The sequence below is a fragment of the Bufo bufo genome, chromosome 1 (genome assembly GCF_905171765.1).
Source record: "Bufo bufo chromosome 1, aBufBuf1.1, whole genome shotgun sequence".
Taxonomy (NCBI): Eukaryota; Metazoa; Chordata; class Amphibia; order Anura; family Bufonidae; genus Bufo; species Bufo bufo.
Window position 1 is genome coordinate 209,409,172 of NC_053389.1, and position 21,322 is coordinate 209,430,493.

Below are 21,322 nucleotides of genomic sequence, written 5' to 3' on the forward strand. Positions count from 1 at the left end.
CTTCGAGGGTCGGATGTGTCCCTTTCTCAGGCTCTCAGAGCGACTCTTTCAGGTTGGGAGAGATTGTATAGTCGTGATTTTGGCAGCTTGGCGCCTGGGATGAGATTAATAGAGCAGTCATACTCCCGGTGAGGGGGCAACTCCTGGACACCACTCTCGGAAAACACATCTGAAAATTCAGAGAGAAAAGATGGCACAGTCTTGGTAGAAACCTCTGAAAGAGACGCCGTGAGGCAATTCTCTCAGCAAAACTCACTCCAACCATATATTTGCCTTGCTTGCCAATCAATGGTGGGGTTATGTTTAGTGAGCCAGGGTAGCCCCAACACTAGAGGAGTAGGTATTCTGCTTAAGATGAAACATGACATATCCTCAACATGAGCGTCACCCACAGTCAAACGGATATTGTGAACTATGCCCTTTAACGTTCTTTGAGAAAGTGGAGCGGAATCGATAGCAAAAACAGGTATATTCTTTTCCAAAGTGCATACCTGGAAACCATGCGTTGTTGCAAATTGATTATCAATGAGATTGACAGCTGCTCCACTATCTACAAAAATCTCACAAACAATGTTCTTGCTGTCTAGCGCCACCCTAGCAGGTAGGAGAAAACGGGAACTACAAGCAAACGGCAAACCTTCAATTTCCGCATCAACCTTGCCAATAGTAGCAAATGGAAAGTTTTTAGAGTTTTTTTTTTGTTTTGTTTTGTTTTTATTACCCTAAGAAAACGCCATGAATCTCTTAGAGGGGCAAACATTAGCCAAATGATTTATACCCCCACAACAGAAACATACCCTCCTCTGAGAGCTGAATCCTCTACTATCAGAGGCAAGCAAACCCAGCTGCATGGCCTCCTCCTCAGAGGGGATTGAGACAGACTGAGAACCCTGTGCACTGAATGAGACAGCCCCACTGTCCTTGGGCTGAATATGACAGGAAAGAGTAGTCTCCTCTCTCTCTCTAAGACGCCTGTCAATACGAAAAGCTAGAGACATGGCTGACTCTAACGACGCTGGTATCTCATGAAAAGCGAATGCATCTTTCAATCTTTCCGAAAGACCATGGCAAAATTGACTTTGGAGTGCAGCATCATTCCAACCAGTATCAGCTGCCCATCTCCGAAATTCAGAACAATATATCTCTGCGGACTGTTTACCCTGGCATAAAAGACGCAGTTTAGATTCAGCCAGAGCAATACGATCCGGGTCATCATATATCTGCCCCAGGGCTACAAAAAATTCATCCACTGATTGTAGGGGCCGTGCCCCCACCGGCAGCGAAAAGGCCCAAGACTGAGCAGCGAGATGATGATCCCCACCCTCTGCTCCTCATCACCAGAGGAATGGGGAAGTAGGCGAAAATGGAGTTTGCAAGCCTCTCTAAAGCGAACAAAATTCTCACTACCCCCGGAGAACATATCCGGGAGCGAGATCTTAGGCTCGGAACAAACTCCATGAATGCCAGCAGAACCGGTCACCTGAAACTGAGACACAGTTTTACGGAGATCTGCTACCTCCAGCGAAAGACCTTGCATGCGGTCAATCAAGGCTGAAACCGGATCCATGCTTAAGACGGTTATGGCAGTTTATAATGTCACGGATGAAGTTAGCAAATAGCTGGAACATATAAATAAACGAGCGACTGGCTTGATCCCAATCTAAGTAGCTTATAGGTGAGCCCTATAAAACCCTAAGAGCTCTCCTTGATTGCTATGCACATGCAAGGGTCTGTATGGTAGACGATTGCATGCCCGCATACCTAATACTGTGTGACACCTGAAAACCCTATAATAGTGAGGTGACACGACCACCGGCTCCCTGCACTTAATACGGACGGAGTCAGGGTCACCTAGAATCAAGCCAGCAAGGAAACACAAAAAAGTAAATGACTTATCTGAACAAACAGCAGAAGCAGCCTCCAGCAGTGAACACCTCATCCAGGAAGTAGTATAAACTGCAAAGTGAGGCAGTATGGGAGGGATTATAAAGGAAGAAGATTAGTCGAAATAAGTGACACCTGGCAGAAGGAAAGGAGATGAGAAAGTGAAACCAAAACAAAGAACATCATACAAGAGGTAGAGAAGAACGTCTGCCAGATCTTCTCAAAGAACTGGCGGTGACACATACCTTTTGATTAACTTTTTAGCCAAACCTAAATTTATTGAAATCTACACCCCAATGAAATTCCAGACTGAAAAAAAATTATATGCCATTGGGGACCACTAGTGCTGGGCGAGCATGCTCGGCCGAACACCATTTTGCTACGCAGCCAATAAACATGCGGGCACTCACTGTAATGCCGTAGCCAGGTTGGTTATTGGCATTGCAGTGATTGGCTGGCTGGAATGCGTCATTGGTTGCTATATAGCAGCCGATGACACGTGGTTCGGCTCAGTCTTAGTCAGGGCAAGCTGCAGCAGAAGGGACAGATAGTGTAGGGACAGGAATATATATTTTTTTTTAGGCAGGGTTTAGTGTTGAAAGGTGTTAGAGACCCAAAAGTCCTTTTAAGGACTATTGTTTTATCTGGCTGCAATATATATTATTAGCGCAACCTTTGCTAAATTGCAAACAATTGTTTGGCCGCTGCTGACAGTGACACAACCTCTGCTACATCTGTTGTGTACATTTGCGCATCCTAAATATCTGTGACATTCAGCGCAATTGTTTGGCCGCTGCTGACAGCGACATTACCTGCGCTACATCTCCTGTATAACCTTTGTGCATCCTAAATATCTATGACAATCAGTGTAATTTTTTCTTAGCCGCTGGTGACAGTGACATTTCCTGCGCTACATCTCCTGTATAACGTTTGCGCATCCTAAATATCTGTGACATTCAGTAAAAAAAATTCTTAGCCGCTGGTGACAGCGACATTACCTGCGCTACATCTCCTGTATAACGTTTGTGCATCCTAAATATCTGTAACATTCAGTGAAATTTTTTCTTAGCCGCTGGTGACAGCGTCATTACCTGCGCTACATCTCCTGTATAACATTTGCGCATCCTAAATATTTGTGACATTAAGTGTAATTTATTTGCGCATACACTTAAAACACCTGCTCTACTGTGCATGTGACATACTTGCAAGCATATATACCATTTAATATGCTCAAGAAGAGTAGTAAGGGATGGGGAAGTGGCCATGCTGCTGATGGTGCACGCAGAGGCCGTGGTCCTGGGCGCAGTGAAACTGTCCCTGCTGCCAGAGCACAAGAAACACACTCATCCACGATACCTAGATTCATGTCCCAGTTTGCAGGGAGGCACAGGACACCACTCTCGAAGTCACACCAGTGCGACCAGGTGGTCGGTTGGATTGCAGCAGATAATGCTTCCAGTCGGTTAAGCACCACCCTGTCTTTTACAAAGTCCAGTCTCATTAGCCAAGAGTCTGGTCAACAGAATCCTCACCCTGATCCTCCTTCCTCCCACCATGGAGAGTCTTGGCAAACAAGTGATCCCACACTCGGATCTTTCGAGGAGCTCTTTTTCATTGCCATTCCTTGATTTGGGTCTCTCGCCAAGCCCGCTTGAAGAGGGACATGAGGAGATCTTGTGCACTGATTCGCAAACTTTTTAGCATCCACAGTCAGAAGAAGATGACTGTGGGGAATGGCAATTAGTGTTTCACGAGGTGGATGATGATGATGAGACACAGTCGCGAATATCGGCACTTCGAGCATTCACGAATATTTCGAATATAGCGCTATTTATTCATAAATTTTAATTCTTTATTTTTTTTTCCACAGTACACATGATCCCTCCCTGCTTCTAGCTTGTGGGCCAATGAGAAGGCTGCAAGAGCTTAACAACTTACCTAGCAACCAATAAGAAAATTGCCTACCCCTTACTATATAAGAACCTCCCCACGGCCATTTTGTGCTGTTTCATGCAGTTGTGAGAGAAAAAGAGGAGTGTGATCTTTGTGCTCTGCTGAATTCCTGTGACTTCTGATACCTCATGTATGTAATCCAGATAGTGTTAGATAGTGTAGGTTAGTGAGTGAATAATGTAGCTGATAGGTTCCAGTGTAGGGTGTTAGGGACATTATATAGTTAGCTCATATATATAATCCAGATAGTTAGTGGTAGATAGTCAGTGTAGGTTAGTGAGTGAATAGTGTAGCTGATATGTACCTAACACCCTACACTGGAACCTTAGTTAGGTAGCTTATTTATATAATCCAGATAGTTAGTGTTAGATAGTCAGTGTAGGTTAGTGATTGAATAGTGTAACTGATAGGGTCCAGTGCAGGGTGTAGTGTAGGTTAGATAGCTATATAGTATAGTGTAGGCTTTTGTTGTCTGTTTCGTGTGTGGAAAAAAAAAGTTTGTTTCTGTGTTTTAGGGCTTTGTGTGGGTAGTGATTAGTGTCAGCATTTTTCTGTGTTTTAGGGTTAGTGTTTTAAGGTTTTGTGTTGGTAGTGATTAGTGTCAGCATCTTTTTTCTGTAAACAAAACAAAAAACAAGTTCTCAAAGAGATGAGCGCTGATTTTAAAGTTAACACACTGACAGCAAAAAAATTAAAATGGCTCGGGACCGGCCGGGCCCCCCCGGGGTCCGGGCCCCTTGCTGGGGTATCGGCTTTACCCCCCTGATGGCGGCCCTGGCCGGCCCATAATTCGATCGGCCCACCGGGATTCTCCCGGTACTCCCGATGGCCAGTCCATCGCTGGCCACTGGTCAACCTTGGGTCTGACATTACAGGGAATGAAGAGGAGGGTGACTTAGAATGGGTGCCACCTCCCTTGTCAGGTGATAGCAGCACTGATGAGGAAGGTAGGAACCCAAGGCAAACGGTGCGCCAGGTCACCAGGAAGCCCAGTGGCAGGGGCTCCACTGGCAATGGCAGCAAGAGCTGCGGCAGCAGCAGCAGCAGGTGCCGCCTCCACCTGTGCACACCGAGCCTGAACAGGCACAAACCAGCACCACCCCATCTGACAGGAGGTCGGTGCGTAAGTCGCCCGTTTGGCCTTACTTCACCCTGGCAGCAGACGATGTGACAATTGCCATTTGTCAGCGGTGCCATGCCAGGGTGAGCAGAGGGAGGTCTGTTGCTCGACTGGGTACCACTGCCCTTACCCAGCACCTGACAGTCAACCACTGGTGGGAGTGTGAATAGATGCAGGGTGGTCGCAGCAGTGCCAGCAGCAGTGCACAGGGGACAGCAGCTCCTGCCACTCTCCAGAAGCCACCTTCCAACAATGCATTCCCACTCCCCAACTCCCTCTCCTAAAGGGTACTGGTACTGGCAGCCAGACCTCTGCCTCCTCTGCACTAGTGATGAGCGGCAGGGGCAATATTAGAATTTGAGATATTTCGCAAATATTTGGTAGAATATTCGTAATATATTCGCGAATTTGAGATTATTTTCTTGATCACGAAAAATCAGCAAATTTTCGTGATCAATAATTTATTTATTTATTTATATATTTATTTATTTATGGATGAATTTTTTTATATATTTATTTATTTATAACTTTATTTATATATTTCTGTATTGATAAATTTATTTATGTATTTATTTATGGATGCATTTTTTAATATATTTATTTATTGATGACTTTATTTATATTTTTCTCTATTGTTGAATTTCTTTACGTATTTTTTTGGTGAGCAATTTTTAGTTTTTTTTCCAATCGATGAGTTTATTAATATTTTTTTTCCATTAATTTATTAAACCTCTTATTGATTTATTCATTCATTTAACTAATCTATATACAGTCAGGTCCATAAATATTGGGACATTGACATAATTCTAACATTTTTGGCTGTATACACCACCACAATGGATTTTAAATGAAACTAACAAGATGTGCTTTAACTTCAGACTGTCAGCTTTAATCAGGTGAACGGTGTAGGAATTACAACAGTTTGCATATGTGCCTCCCACTTGTTAAGGGACCAAAAGTAATGGGACAATTGGCTTCTCAGCTGTTCCATGGCCAGGTGTGTGTTATTCCCTTATTATCCCAATTACAATGAGCATATAAAAGGCCCAGAGTTCATTTCAAGTGTGCTATTTGCATTTGGAATCTGTTGCTGTCAACTCTCAAGATGAGATCCAAAGAGCTGTCACTATCAGTGAAGCAAGCCATCATTAGGCTGAAAAAAACAAAACAAACCCATCAGAGAGATAGCAAAAACATTAGGCATGGCCAAAACAACTATTTGGAACATTCTTAAAAAGAAGGAACGCACCAGTGAGCTCAGCAACACCAAAAGACCCGGAAGACCACGGAAAACAACTGTGGTGGATGAAAGAATAATTATTTCCCTGGTGAAGAAAACACCCTTCACAACAGTTGACCAGAACAAGAACACTATCCAGGAGGTAGGTGTATGTGTGTCAAAGTTAACAATCAAGAGAAGACTTCACTAGAGTGAATACAGAGGGTTCACCACAAGATGTAAACCATTGGTAAGCCTCAAAAACAGGAAGGCCAGATTAGAGTTTGCCAAACGACAACTAAAAAAAGCCTTCACAGTTCTGGAACAACATCCTATGGACAGATGAGACCAAGATCAACTTGTACCAGAGTGATGGGAAGAGAAGAGTATGGAGAAGGAAAGGAACTGATCATGATCCTAAGCATACCACCTCATCAGTGAAGCATGGTGGTGGTAGTGTCATGGCGTGGGCATGTATGGCTGCCAATGGAACTGGTTCTCTTGTATTTATTGATGATGTGACTGCTGACAAAAGCAGCAGGATGAATTCTGAAGTGTTTCAGGCAATATTATCTGCTCATATTCAGCCAAATGCTTCAGAACTGATTGGTCGGCGCTTCACATTGCCTATGGACAATGACTCAAAGCATACTGCAAAAGCAACCAAAGAGTTTTTTAAGGGAAAGAAGTGGAATGTTATGCAATGGCCAAGTCAATCACCTGACCTGAATCCGATTGAGTATGCATTTCACTTGCTGAAGACAAAACTGAAGAGAAAATGCCCCAAGAACAAGCAGGAACTGAAGACAGTTGCAGTAGAGACCTGGAAGAGCATCACCAGGGATGAAACTCAGCATCTGGTGATGTCTATGCGTTCCAGACTTCAGGCTGTAATTGACTGCAAAGGATTTGCAACCAAGTATTAAAAAGTGAAAGTTTGATTTATGATTATTTTTCTGTCCCATTACTTTTGGTTCCTTAACAAGTGGGAGGCACATATGCAAACTGTTGAAATTCCTGATTTGGATGTAAATACCCTCAAATTAAAGCTGACAGTCTGCAGTTAAAGCACATCTTGTTTGTTTCATTTCAAATCCATTGTGGTGGCGTATACAGCCAAAAATGTTATAATTGTGTTGATGTCCCAATATTTATGGACCTGACTGTATATACAGGTAAAACTTGAAAAATTTGAATATCGTGCAAAGTTCATTTATTTCAGTAATACAACTTAAAAGGTGAAACTAATATATGAGATATGGGAAACTGTGCGATCGGGTGTCTGTGCGATCACTGAGAAGCTATTCACACTGGCATCCAGGAACCTTCACGGTGGTGCTCTGTCGGTGATATAGTCCTTGTGGTAATGTATATTGAATAGAAAGAAAGCACTGCGGCACTCACCACTGGTCTCAAATTGCTGTTGCAGTTTATTCTATTGTTACATGGTAATAGTGGACGCGGACGGAACACAGGTGCACGGATCGGCTATTTGTTATAATTTGGATGAATATGGCTTACAGCTTATGAAACCCCAAAGTCACAATTTTTTGAGGTACCCTTTTCTCAGGGGGTATGGACTAATTAGCTGACTGAAGTGTAAAACTTTGAGCCTAAAATATTGAACCTATTCACAAAATTCAAATTTTAAGCTGCATTAATGCAAATCCTTTGAATTTGCATTACTGAAATAAATGAACTTTTGCGCGATATTCTAATTTTTCGAGTTTCACCTGTATATATATATATATATATATATATATATATATATACATACACACACTACACATTAAGCCCTAGAACAGTAGTGCATAAACATTAGTAGAAACACTAGATCTTAAATGTCAAGGGAACTTGACCACATTGGCTTTTTGTGTCAAATAACTAGATTAAATTGATTAATGGTTTCAGCCCTAGTATAGTGTAACCCTTAGGCCTCTTTCACACGGGCGTTGCGGGAAAATGTGCGGGTGCGTTACGGGAACACCTGCGATTTTTCCGCACGAGTGCACAACATTGTAATGCGTTTTGCACTCGCGTGAGAAAAATCGCGCGTGTTTGGTACCCAAACCCGAACTTCTTCACAGAAGTTCGGGCTTGGGATCGGTGTTCTGTAGATAGTATTATTTTCCCTTATAACATGGTTATAAGGGAAAATAATAGCATTCTGAATACAGAATGCATAGTAAAACATCGCTGGAGGGGTTAAAAAAAAAAAAAAAAAAAAGTAACTCGCCTTAGTCCACTTGTTCGCGGCCCGGCATCTCCTTCTGGCTTCATCTGATCTCTGTGCAGCAACAGGACCTTTGGTGACGTCATTCCGGTCATCACATGATCCATCACCATGGTAAAAGATCATGTGACGTACCATGTGATGACCGGAGTGACGTCATAAAAGGTCCTGTAACTGTATTTAATGCTCACCACAGGTCCTATTCAACAAAGGAGACAGATGGAGATGCCGGCTACGCGATCAAGTGGACTAAGGTGAGTTAAATTATTATTATTATTTTTTTAACCCCTCCAGCCCTATTTTACTATGCATTCTGTATTCAGAATGCTATTATTTTCCCGTATAACCATGTTATAAGGGAAAATAATAATGATCGGGTCTACATCCCGATCGTCTCCTAGCAACCGTGCGTGAAAATCGCACCGCATCCGCATAAGTGATGCGTGAAAATCACTGCTCATCTGAACAGCCCCATAGAAATGAATGGGTCGGTAATCAGTGCGGGTGCAATGCATTCACCTCACGCATCGCCTCCGCGCGGAATACTCGCCCGTGTGAAAGGGGCCTTAATCCTCTGTTTGATCTCTGGACAATGCCCTCCATACATAAACCATACTGGAAAATAGACCTCTCAGATAGCAATTGGCACACAGCGCTCCACACGCTGCCCACGCCGGTCTGCTCTCAGTTTCCATATTAGGCACATCGAGTCTGGATGTCGGCGTGTGTGTGGCACTAATCATGTATGGGTCGTGCGATCCGCGGTAACCATGCCTCTTCACAGACAAAAGGAAGATGACAGAGCAGCTGCTAAACCCCAGTCCTGCTGCCCTCTGGCTTGGAGGAATCAGCACACAGGGCGGCAGGCTGTGTTACCGAGGTGTTCTTCTCTAGACTCAATGTGCCCGATATGGAAACTGAGAGCAGACCGGTGCAGGCAGCGTGTGGAGCTAATGTCGTACTAATTTATTGTGGGCTGTACAAACTTAAAATACAAATCGATAAACAATTTTGTCAAAGGAAAATATAGCTTTTTATATGCATGGGAGCACATTCCTGCTCTAGACGACAAACCTGCTGCTGTAAGAGGTGTCTAAGTTTATTTTTTTTATTGCCCAGGTCTGGTGGGGGTCCATTCCTGGGAACACATTCCTGCTGCAAACAAAGAACCTGATGCTATTTGTTCCTGCTGAGTTAGGCCAAGCTATGTGTAGGCCTTAGACTCGACCATTAACATGTACCTGTTGCTGCTGCCTGTCCTGATATTTCTGAGTTAGGCTCAGCTATGTGTATGCCCTATACTACAGCGTTACCATTTCCCTGCTGCTGTCTGTTCTGTTCCTGCTGAGTTAGGGCCAGCTATGTGTATGCCTTATACTAAAGCGCTACCATTTCCCTGCTGCTGTCTCTTCTGTTCCTGCTTATTTACGCCCAAATATGTGTACGCCTGACACTACAGCATTACCATTTTCAAGCTGCTGCTGTCTGTTCTGATATTACTGAGTTAGGCCCAGCTATGTGTATGCCCTATACTACAGCGTTACCATTTCCCTGCTGCTGTCTGTTCTGTTTCTGCTGAGTTAGGCTCAGCTATGTGTATGCTTTACACTACAGCATTACCATTTATCTGCTGCAGTCTGTCCTGCTCCTGCTAAGTTTGGTCGAGCTAGGTGTAGGCCTTATACTATACCCTTAACAATTACCTGCTGCTGCTGTCTGTCCTGATCCTGCTGAGGACTACCATCATGTACCACTTATTCACCCTTTGACTTTATCAACTATTGAGTATTATAATTCTCTTAAACTGCTGTGCATGCTTCATTTTTGCGCATGTGCTCTGTTCATCATATATTGTCATTATTTACATATTTACTATAATACTGCAGAACCCCAAGCAACCAGGCAAAGATCTGAGCAAACGTGGATTTATTGAAAACACAGCAGTAAAGTCCAAGCCAGAAATCATACATAAATAACGTAGTCCAAATAATAACCTCTGTGGGAAAACGTCAGAAAAGCCATACCAGGCTAAAGTTCATACAGAAGAGTCAGTGAAACCAAATATCTAAGGATGAGACGGTGAAGTATCCAAGGTCCGATCCGAGGCCACACACGGTGCAACTGTAGAGCAGAGACAAGGTTTCCAGAGGCATTCACTAGATGGAGACACACAGAGTTCATGCATGGAACAAACTTAGTGAATCTGAACCAGCATACTCTCAGATTGTAGAGACAACAGTGAGCACTGATCAGCCATGGAGATCACCTTTTAAACACCTTCTGGCCAATCACAGAGTGCTGCTTGTCAGAACCTCATAGGTCATGCGATGATCCTACTAATTAGCACCTGTGCAGCAAATCCCTAATCAACTTTGAATTTGTGCACAGATGCTTTACCTGCCAGTGGCCGATGTAGCGCATAAGATGCACGCACACTCGGCCGCGCATTCCTTTGCGAATCACCCATCGGGCGTGCATGCGGACGCCCAACAGACTCGGCACGGGCACAGGATTGTGCCAGCATGGACGCCGGAACGGAACCCGCAGAAGACACCGGAGGCAGGACCGGCCGCGACGTATTACCATCAGCCCGGCAATTCTGCCTCAGAGATCCCCGCGGCCCTTCCCTCCGGCGCCCATGCAGACGCCCCACCGGATCTGCCCGCAAGGGAACCAAAACCGCAGACTCCCTTACATTTACACACATATATACACTCACCTAAAGAATTATTAGGAACACCTGTTCTATTTCTCATTAATGCAATTATCTAGTCAACCAATCACATGGCATTTGCTTCAATGCATTTAGGGGTGTGGTCCTGGTTAAGACAATCTTTTGAACTCCAAACTAAATGTCAGAATAAGAAAGAAAGGTGATTTAAGCAATTTTGAGCGTGGCATGGTTGTTGGTGCCAGACGGGCCGGTCTGAGTATTTCACAATCTGCTCAGTTACTGGGATTTTCACGCACAACCATTTCTAGGGTTTACAAAGAATGGTGTGAAAAGGGACAAACATCCAGTATGCGGAAGTCCTGTGGGCAAAAATGCCTTGTGGATGCTAGAGGTCAGAGGAGAATGGGCCGACTGATTCAAGCTGATAGAAGAGCAACGTTGACTGAAATAACCACTCGTTACAACCAAGGTATGCAGCAAAGCATTTGTGAAGCCACAACACACACAACCTTGAGGCGGATGGGCTACAACAGCAGTAGACCCCACCGGGTACCACTCATCTCCACTACAAATAGGAAAAAGAGGCTACAATTTGCACGAGCTCACCAAAATTGGACTGTTGAAGACTGGAAAAATGTTGCCTGGTCTGATGAGTCTCGATTTCTGTTGAGACATTCAAATGGTAGAGTCCGAATTTGGCGTAAACAGAATGAGAACATGTATCCATCCTCTGATGGCTACTTCCAGCAGGATAATGCACCATGTCACAAAGCTCAAATCATTTCAAATTGGATTCTTGAACATGACAATGAGTTCACTGTACTAAAATGGCCCCCACAGTCACCAGATCTCAACCCAATAGTGCATCTTTGGGATGTGGTGGAACGGGAGCTTCGTGCCCTGGATGTGCATCCCTCAAATCTCCATCAACTGCAAGATGCTATCCTATCAATATGGGCCAACATTTCTAAAGAATGCTATCAGCACCTTGTTGAATCAATGCCACGTAGAATTAAGGCAGTTTTGAAGGCAAAAGGGGGTCCAACACCGTATTAGTATGGTGTTCCTAATAATTCTTTAGGTGAGTGTATATATATATATATATTATTTTTATTAAAATACAATCATTCGGTATTACGCTTCATTCACCCAAATTTTTTTTATATTTTTTATTTTATTTTATCTGTTATAATTTTGCTTTACTTGGGTTTTGGGCAGCCCTGGTGTAGTTCTTACTAAAACTAGGTGGGGACCGCATGTGGGCTTCCCTTTTCAAAAGGTTTTGTGCAGTTCACATTGTACAGGACTGATTGAGGACCCTAATTAAATTTTATTATGTTTGTTTTAATCAGGATTTAGGTTCGAACATAGTGTTGTCTGTTGTCCTGAACAGGATGCCTGACTTCCATGTTGACCTCTCCACATGGTTGGGTTGGACTGGCAATATACTCATCCGTGTGGTAATCCTATTTTAGGAATGGAGCATTATTGCCACATGTATAAATCTATATATACATTTTTATTTGATGTTACTTCTTGACAACTATGAAATGATACTGTGCACATGAGATTTTTATAGAATCAAAGCTTTTCATTTTTCAATATAAACTGTGATATAAATAATATTCTTGAAGCTATGTCACCATTTTGGGAGTTATTCTTATCACTTCCAAGGTTTGCTATCATATGACCGCATAGACAGAATGCGTTTGTGGCTCAGCTTCCATTCAGTTTCTGTTGCGAACATGTGATCTGTTATCATGTGAACACTCTGTCTATTGACACTAGCGGCCTGTGTGTGTTTCTCCTTTGATGCGATCACATTATTGCATCACATTTTTCGCTATGTAATGCAGAAGCAATGCATCAACATGCGCTGTTAACCAAACGGGATGCTATATTGTATCCATACTGATTAGTTCCTGGCCCCCTCCATTATGTTTTTAATCGGTACACTGGATATTTTTATGACAAAATTGCTTTTTGACTTTTTATTTATTTATTTGGAATTGTGATGAATTAAGGAGATAATATGAATCCACATACTTTAATGGGAGTTAATAATCTCTTAACAGTATGGATACTTGTATATTATTGAATTTTTTTTTACATTATTTTTCATGTTTAGACACTATACGAATCAAACACATAAAATCTAATTAAATTATTAATAGTTTTCATTAAATAATCACCTGAGTTTGTATTTGTAATTGGCACCATTGACTTTTGTTACTGCTTGAGAAAGGTCCCATTGTGTGGACCGAAACATCACTTTTGGTTGAATAAACACACATTTTCTTGAGGCTGTGCCGTGTCATGTGTTTATATAGATAGATAGATAGATAGATAGATAGATAGATAATTACATTTTTATTTATTTTTTCTTGTGGGCTTTACAATCTTAAAAATCCTTTGAAACACAAAAATGGTAAAGGAATATATTGCAATTTGTATGCATGGGAACACATTCCTGCTGCCAACAAAGAACATACTGATGTCAGAGGTGTATACGTTTTTTGGGGGGGTTCTCCCGGTCTGGTGGGGTCTCAATCCTGGGAACCTGTTCCTGCTACAAACAAAAAACCGGCTCCAGTCTTTTCTGACTGAGTTTGGCCCAGCTATGTGTATGTGATGGATCGCTGGGTTGCGTTCCAGGCTGGAACGCACCGGCCGCTGGGCTGTCTAATGGCACCGCCCACTCACGCTCCGGCCGATAAATAGGAGTCAGGGGCTGTACAGGGTGTTCCACTAATGGAGTGCGCACCCTGTCAGCTCCATTTGCGCAAGAGGACGGAATCGCTGATGCGGGTCTGGAACCCAATACCTCTCGGAGGACTCACCACCATCTGCTACGGGCTCTCACACTGCTGCCTTCCTCTTGGAGGATTCACCACCATCTGCTACGGCTTCCCCACTGCTGGATACCTCTCGGAGGACTCCTAAACCGCAAGTACATGCCTGCTAACAGGCTCCGCTGTTTATGTGGAAGTTAACTTGAAGAATTGCTGCCACACGGTGGTGAGAGTTGATATTGCAGTTACAGACTAACCTGAAGAATTGTTGCCACCCGGTGGTGAGAGTTGATATTGCAGTTATGTACTAACCTGTAGAATTGCTGCCACACGGTGGTAAGAGTTGACATTGCAGTTATATATTAACCTGAGGAATTGCTATAAATACCTCCTGGCCTTCGCAACTAAGAGGAGACCTTCCTCCCCATTAATTAATCTGGTTATTGCGGTACATGATTTTGGTAACCCCAACCTCTCCGCCTAAGACTGAGAGTGCCGCCTGGGGTTCAAATTGAGCAGCCGCAAAACACACAGCCAGCACTTAGGCAGTGTGGTAAATAGTTGATGTCCATTGACTCTGCAGTTGAGATCCTAACTAATCAACTTGGTGCATTACAGTGTAGGCCTTATACTACACCATTACCATTTACCTACTGATGTCTGTCCGGTTGAGTTTAGGCGAGCTATGTGTAGGCCTTATAATACACCTTTTACCATGTACCTGCTGCTGCTACTGTTTGTCCTGATCCTGCTGAGTTTTGTGTAGGCCGTTTACTCCACCATTACCTTTAACTGCTGCTGCTGTCTGTCCTGATCCAGATGAGTTTTCCCCAGGACTAAAGGGGCCTTTCTGCAACCTTATAGTTTAAAATTAATCAAAAACATAATAATATCTAAGAACAAAAGCACACGTTAGAACGTAAATAAATATTTATTAACAATGTTGATGAACAAATATGTCTTTAAGGCAACTTTTTTAGTTGTTTATGGAGGTCCAGCAACTCTTGGATCCTCTTACGGTGCAGCTCCTCCAGCTGATGCACCATCTTATCCAGATGCCGCTGCTGCTGATGTAACCTCCGTTGCTGCTCCCGTATTATCTTTTGCTGGGCGCTGATCTCCAGCATTGCCCTTTGGTCGGCCTGCTGCAGCTGCATATATTTTTATTTTATTTCCCGAGTACTGTTAGGATAAAAAAAAATATTAAAATGTACAATTACTTTTAATTAAGATTAAGAGGCTATTAGTGCATTGTGTGTAGTATTTGTTAAAGCACTGACGATTTACATTACAATTTGTTAGTTATAGTTCAGTATAGTATAATGTTATTTAGTTGGTTAGTTAGTGTTAGTTCAGTACAGTATAATTGTATTTAGTTGGTTAGTTTGTGATAGTTATGTAGAGTATAATGTTATTTAGTTGTTTAGTTAATGGTTTTTATGTAGATTACATAGTTAGGGTCCAGTATTGTTGTTTTCTATTACTGTAGTGTGTGTTGTCCCCTCATTTTTGGCCCTTTGTTTCTGTACATGTTATGGATACAGAATTATATAGCTGTGTGCACATATTTACCCTCCTGGCGGGGGCTGGTGACAACTTCCTCCTCCTCCTCTTCTTCCTCATCAGGAGCTGGGGGAAGGAATGTGGCTGCAGAGAGGGACCAGTCTCTTCGGCCTCCACCTCCACCATTTCACCAACATCAGGTGGTGGTGGAGCATCTGCATGCTGGGAGGGTCGAGGATGCTCTCCCTCTTCCTCCTCCTCCAATGCCGAGACCACAACCACCACCATATCCTCTGCAGAAGGCCTGCGTTGCACAGAAGGAACTGGAACCCCTGTAATCACACAATGTTCAGAACTTAGACAAACAACTCAGAACTCATAACACATAAAAAATCAATCCTTAATGACCTGGCCATTTTTCTCCTTTCTGCCCAGGCCATTTTGAGCAAATCTGACATGTGTCACATTATGTGGTAGTAAATTTAAAATGCTTTTACTTATCCAGGCCATTATGAGACTATTTTCTTGTCACATATTGTATTTCATGACAGTGGAAAAATTCAGTCATAAAATTTCATTTTTCATTTTTTTTTTAAATACTAAATTTACCCAAAATTTGATCACTTGGTATTAAGCTTTTTGTGATGTAAGGTGTCAAAAAAATGGCTTTTTTGACAGTTTTATTTTATTTATTTTTTACGGTGTTCACCTGAGGGGTTAGGTCATGTGATATTTTTATACTGATGGTTATTATGGACGTGACGATAACTAATATGTATATTTTTTTTTGTGTTTTAATATTACACAGTAATAGCATTTTTGCTGTATTGTAATGCATTGGCTGTACGTGTATTTCCAGTGTAATACAAGGGGCTGGATCTCACAGGTCCTCCCGGAAGGCAGCCACGATGCCTAAGGAAGGCATTGGGCTACCTTCCCTGCCTGCGCTGCTGTGACGGGGACCCGATCGACACCCCGCACATGTCTGAATCTCGCACTTGCCGCGGTCATCGCTGACCACGGCAGTGCAGGAGTTAATGCGCAGGCATCTGTGATTTCACTGATGCTGGCGCATACAGCAGGTGTTCGACTATCAGTGACTGCTGGATCCCTGCCCCTGATTGGATGGGCGCAGCTCCTGCACCCGCTTGATCACCATGCAGTACATTCACGTCACTGGGCTTTAAGTCATGTCCAGATCTGACGTACATGTAAGTCATCGGGCATTTAGGAGTTAAGTGGGGGATGTATCTACGGTAATTTACTGATGTATGGGCCCTTTTACTGGAATACAGAATGATGATTGCAGTTTATGGATATATACACACACACATATATATATATTTCTGTGTGTGTAAAACGTTACATCATACATCTGTACATCACTGTGTGTATAAATATATATATATATATATATCTATATATATATATATATATATATATATATACAGTACAGACCAAAAGTTTGGACACACCTTCTCATTCAAAGAGTTTTCTTTATTTTCATGACTATAAAGGCATCAAAACTATGAATTAACACATGTGGAATTATATACATAACAAACAAGTGTGAAACAACTGAAAATATGTCATATTCTAGGTTCTTCAAAGTAGCCACCTTTTGCTTGGATTACTGCTTTGCACACTCTTGTCATTCTCTTGATGAGCTTCAAGAGGTAGTCCCCTGAAATGGTCTTCCAACAGTCTTGAAGGAGTTCCCAGAGATGCTTAGCACTTGTTGGCCCTTTTGCCTTCACTCTGCGGTCCAGCTCACTCCAAACCATCTCGATTGGGTTCAGGTCCGGTGACTGTGGAGGCCAGGTCATCAGGAGCAGCACCCCATCACTCTACTTCATGGTCAAATAGCCCTTACTTTCAATTTTTCCCAATTTTTCGGCTGACTGACTGACCTTCATTTCTTAAAGTAATGATGGCCACTCGTTTTTCTTTACTTAGCTGCTTTTTTCTTGCCATAATACAAATTCTAACAGTCTATTCAGTAGGACTATCATCTGTGTATCCACCTGACTTCTCCTCAACGCAACTGATGGTCCCAACCCCATTTATAAGGCAAGAAATCCCACTTATTAAATCTGACAGGGCACACCTGTGAAGTGAAAACCATTTCAGGGGACTACCTCTTGAAGCTCATCAAGAGAATGCCAAGAGTGTGCAAAGAAGTAATCAAAGCAAAAGGTGGCTACTTTGAAGAACCTAGAATATGACATATTTTCAGTTGTTTCACACTTGTTTGTTATGTATATAATTCCACATGTGTTAATTCATAGTTTTGATGCCTTCAGTGTGAATCTACAATTTTCATAATCATGAAAATAAAGAAAACTCTTTGAATGAGAAGGTGTGTCCAAACCTTTGGTCTGTACTGTATATATATATATATATATATATATATATATATACTCATGGTGAGGTAGAGATGTATGATGTAACCGGCTGATTTGCTACATGTCACAACAGTTAATAAGTAATCATTTGTAAAGGGATGAAATGCTTATTTTCATAACTGTATATATACATTACAGAGTGTTGGTGAGAGATAGAAAAGTAATGTAAGCATTGTACCTGGTCATTTTCTGTCATGGATCTCTCTGATCCGCCCCGAATTCCTCCTCTTCAAATCCGACCATTTTTTTTTAATATGGCCATTCTAGGGTGTTTGCCCTTAAACTTCCTCTTGAGCTCGGAACGGATTTCACTCACAATGGCCTGCTTCTCAGCGTGGACCGGGTCATAGCCCTGCTCCAATGTGCGCTGCAGGATAAAGATGCAAGCAAATAGTCCTTTTTTTTTTAATGCAAGTATTGTAAATAATGTCCTCAGCAAAACATCAGAAAGTATTTTGTCTTCGAAGGGGAAATTTTAGATTTAATGTTACCGTTATAAGATAGGATTGTATTGCGCTTGTATGTGTGTGGGGTCTGAGCAATTGGATATTGGCCAGCTGAGCAGAGATGTAACCTGTCTAGTGAAATGACGGTCCGGTATGGGGTTTACAGCTGGTTCGCCTCCCCATCGTGCACCCTGGGTGACTCTAAATGAACCAGCAAATACTGGCGGTAATACAAAGAAAGTTTCTCCTGAGTCCTGAGCAACAGGACACAAACTCTAATCTATAGACTGTGTTTGTGTGTTTGTGTGTGGGGTATATAGTGTGCGTCAGGAAAATAGATGTGCAATGTGCATGTGAGAGATATCTCTATGCTGTCCATACATACATGCTACAGACATAGTGCTGTGAAGTTTCAAGAAAACGTAGTGCACCAATCAGTAATATCTACTTAGACCTGATAAAAAGCGAAGTTATATGTATCGAAAAAAAAAAATCGGATCATAAGTGGCGGTTTCCGCAATCATGAATATTTTATAACACTCTATCTGCATATAAAGCGATTTGTCTGACATGCATGAAATATGTAATCAAATACACTGGTGTAATGTGAAATTACTTACAGTAATCAGGAGTTCTTCCTCACTGTCTCGAAAATTGCTTCCGACCATCTTTTCCAATCGCCTCAAACTTCAGGTAGTTTGAAAACAGTTGCTAGGCCACGCCCCTTTTTGCGCATGTGTATTAAGCGAATTTTACATTGCGATTTTATTAATGAAAAAAAAATGTGAATGAAGATATCGAATTCACGAATATATGACGAATATTCGGCCGTATATTCGCGAAATATCGCAAAATCGAATATTGCCCCTGCCGCTCAACACTAGTGGCAAAAGGGAGAAGGCGTGTCCCAGCACAGTGTGCGTATTGAACCAAAGCGCAAATACCCATTCACCCACCCACAGGCCATAGCACTAAATGTACACCTTTCCAAATTGCTGGCCATGGAAATGTTGCCATTTAGGCTTGTGGACACTGAGGCTTTCCGCAGCCTGATGGCTGTCCCTCGTTACTCAGTCCCCAGCCGCCACTGTTTTTCCCGGTGTGCCATCCCCACCTTACACCAGCATGCGTCTCGTAACATCACCCGTGCCCTGACCAACGCAGTTATTGGGAAGGTCCACTTAACGACTCACACATGGACAAGTGCTTTTGGCCAGGGACACTACAGTCGTGGTCAAAAGTTTTGAGAATTACATAAATATTGGAAATTGGAAAAGTTGCTGCATAAGTTTTTATAATAGCAATTTGCATATACTCCAGAATGTTATGAAGAGTGATAAGATGAATTGCATAGTCCTTCTTTGCCATGAAAATTAACTTAATCCCAAAAAAACCTTTCCACTGCATTTCATTGCTGTCATTAAAGGACCTGCTGAGATCATTTCAGTAATCGTCTTGTTAACTCAGGTGAGAATATTGACGAGCACAAGGCTGGAGATCATTATGTCAGGCTGATTGGGTTAAAATGGCACACTTGACATGTTAAAAGGAGGGTGATGCTTGAAATCATTGTTCTTCCATTGTTAACCATGGTGACCTGCAAAGAAACGCGTGCAGCCATCATTGCGTTGCATAAAAATAGCTTCACAGGCAAGGATATTGTGGCTACTAAATTGCACCTCAATCAACAATTTATAGGATCATCAAGAACTTCAAGGAAAGAGGTTCAATTCTTGTTAAGAAGGCTTCAGGGCGTCCAAGAAAGTCCAGCAAACGCCAGGATCGTCTCCTAAAGAGGATTCAGCTGCGCGATCTGAGTGCCACCAGTGCAGAGCTTGCTCAGAAATGGCAGCAGGCAGGTTTGAGCGCATCTGCACGCACAGTGAGGCGAAGACTTTTGGAAGATAGCCTGGTGTCAAGAAGGGCAGCATAGAAGCCTCTTCTCTCCAAAAAAACATCAGGGACAGATTGATCTTCTGCAGAAAGTATGGTGAATGGACTGCTGAGGACTGGGGCAAAGTCATATTCTCCGATGAAGCCTCTTTCCGATTGTTTGGGGCATCTGGAAAAAGGCTTGTCCGGAGAAGAAAAGGTGAGCGCTACCATCAGTCCTGTGTCATGCCAACAGTAAAGCATCCTGAGACCATTCATGTGTGGGGTTGCTTGCTTCTCATCCAAGGGAGTGGGCTCACTCACAATTTTGCCCAAAAACACAGCCATGTATAAAGAATGGTACCAAAACACCCTCCAACAGCAACTTCTTCCAACAATCCAACAACAGTTTGAAGAAGAACAATGCATTTTCCAGCACGATGGAGCACCGTGCCATAAGGCAAAAGTGATAACTAAGTGGCTCGGGGACCAAAACGTTGACATTTTGGGTCCATGGCCTGGAAACTCCCCAGATCTTAATCCCATTGAGAACTTGTGGTCAATCCTCAAGAGGCGGGTGGACAAACAAAAACCCACTAATTCTGACAAACTCCAAGAAGTGATTATGAAAGAATGGGTTGCTATCAGTCAGGAATTGGCCCAGAAGTTGATTGTGAGCATGCCCAGACGAATTGCAGAGGTCCTGAAAAAGAAGGGCCAACACTGCAAATACTGACTCTTTGAAACGTATGAAGTGCATGTAATTATATTTCACTACATCACAGAAACAACTGAAACAGAGATCTAAAAGCAGTTTAGCAGCAAACTTTGTGAAAACTAATATTTTTGTCATTCTCAAAACTTTTGGCCACGACTGTACATTTCCCTGACGGCACACTGGGTGAACGTTGTGGAGGCCGGGAACGAGTCATACCCTGGGATGGCACAGGTGCTACCTACAACAAGGATTGTGGGCCCTACTTCCATCAGGATTTCCGCCACCCCCTACATTCATGGCTGCAACCCCCCCCCCTCTTCTCCTCCACTTCCACCTCTGAATTCTTATCTTCCAGCACCAGTCAGACATCGATCAGTAGCTGGAAGCAGTGTAGCACTGCAGTGGGGAAGTGGCAACAGGCCATACTGAAACTAATTTGCTTAAGTGACAAACAGCACACCACCACAGAGCTGTGGCAGGGTTTAAGGGACCAGACTGATCTG

The 21,322-nt window shown here is 42.7% G+C and overlaps 1 protein-coding gene across 1 annotated transcript in view; it reads right to left on the bottom strand.

Annotated features, from left to right (window-relative positions):
* PRKCG (protein kinase C gamma) overlaps nt 1–21,322 on the bottom strand; it is a 634,337-nt gene that overhangs the window by 454,877 nt on the left and 158,138 nt on the right.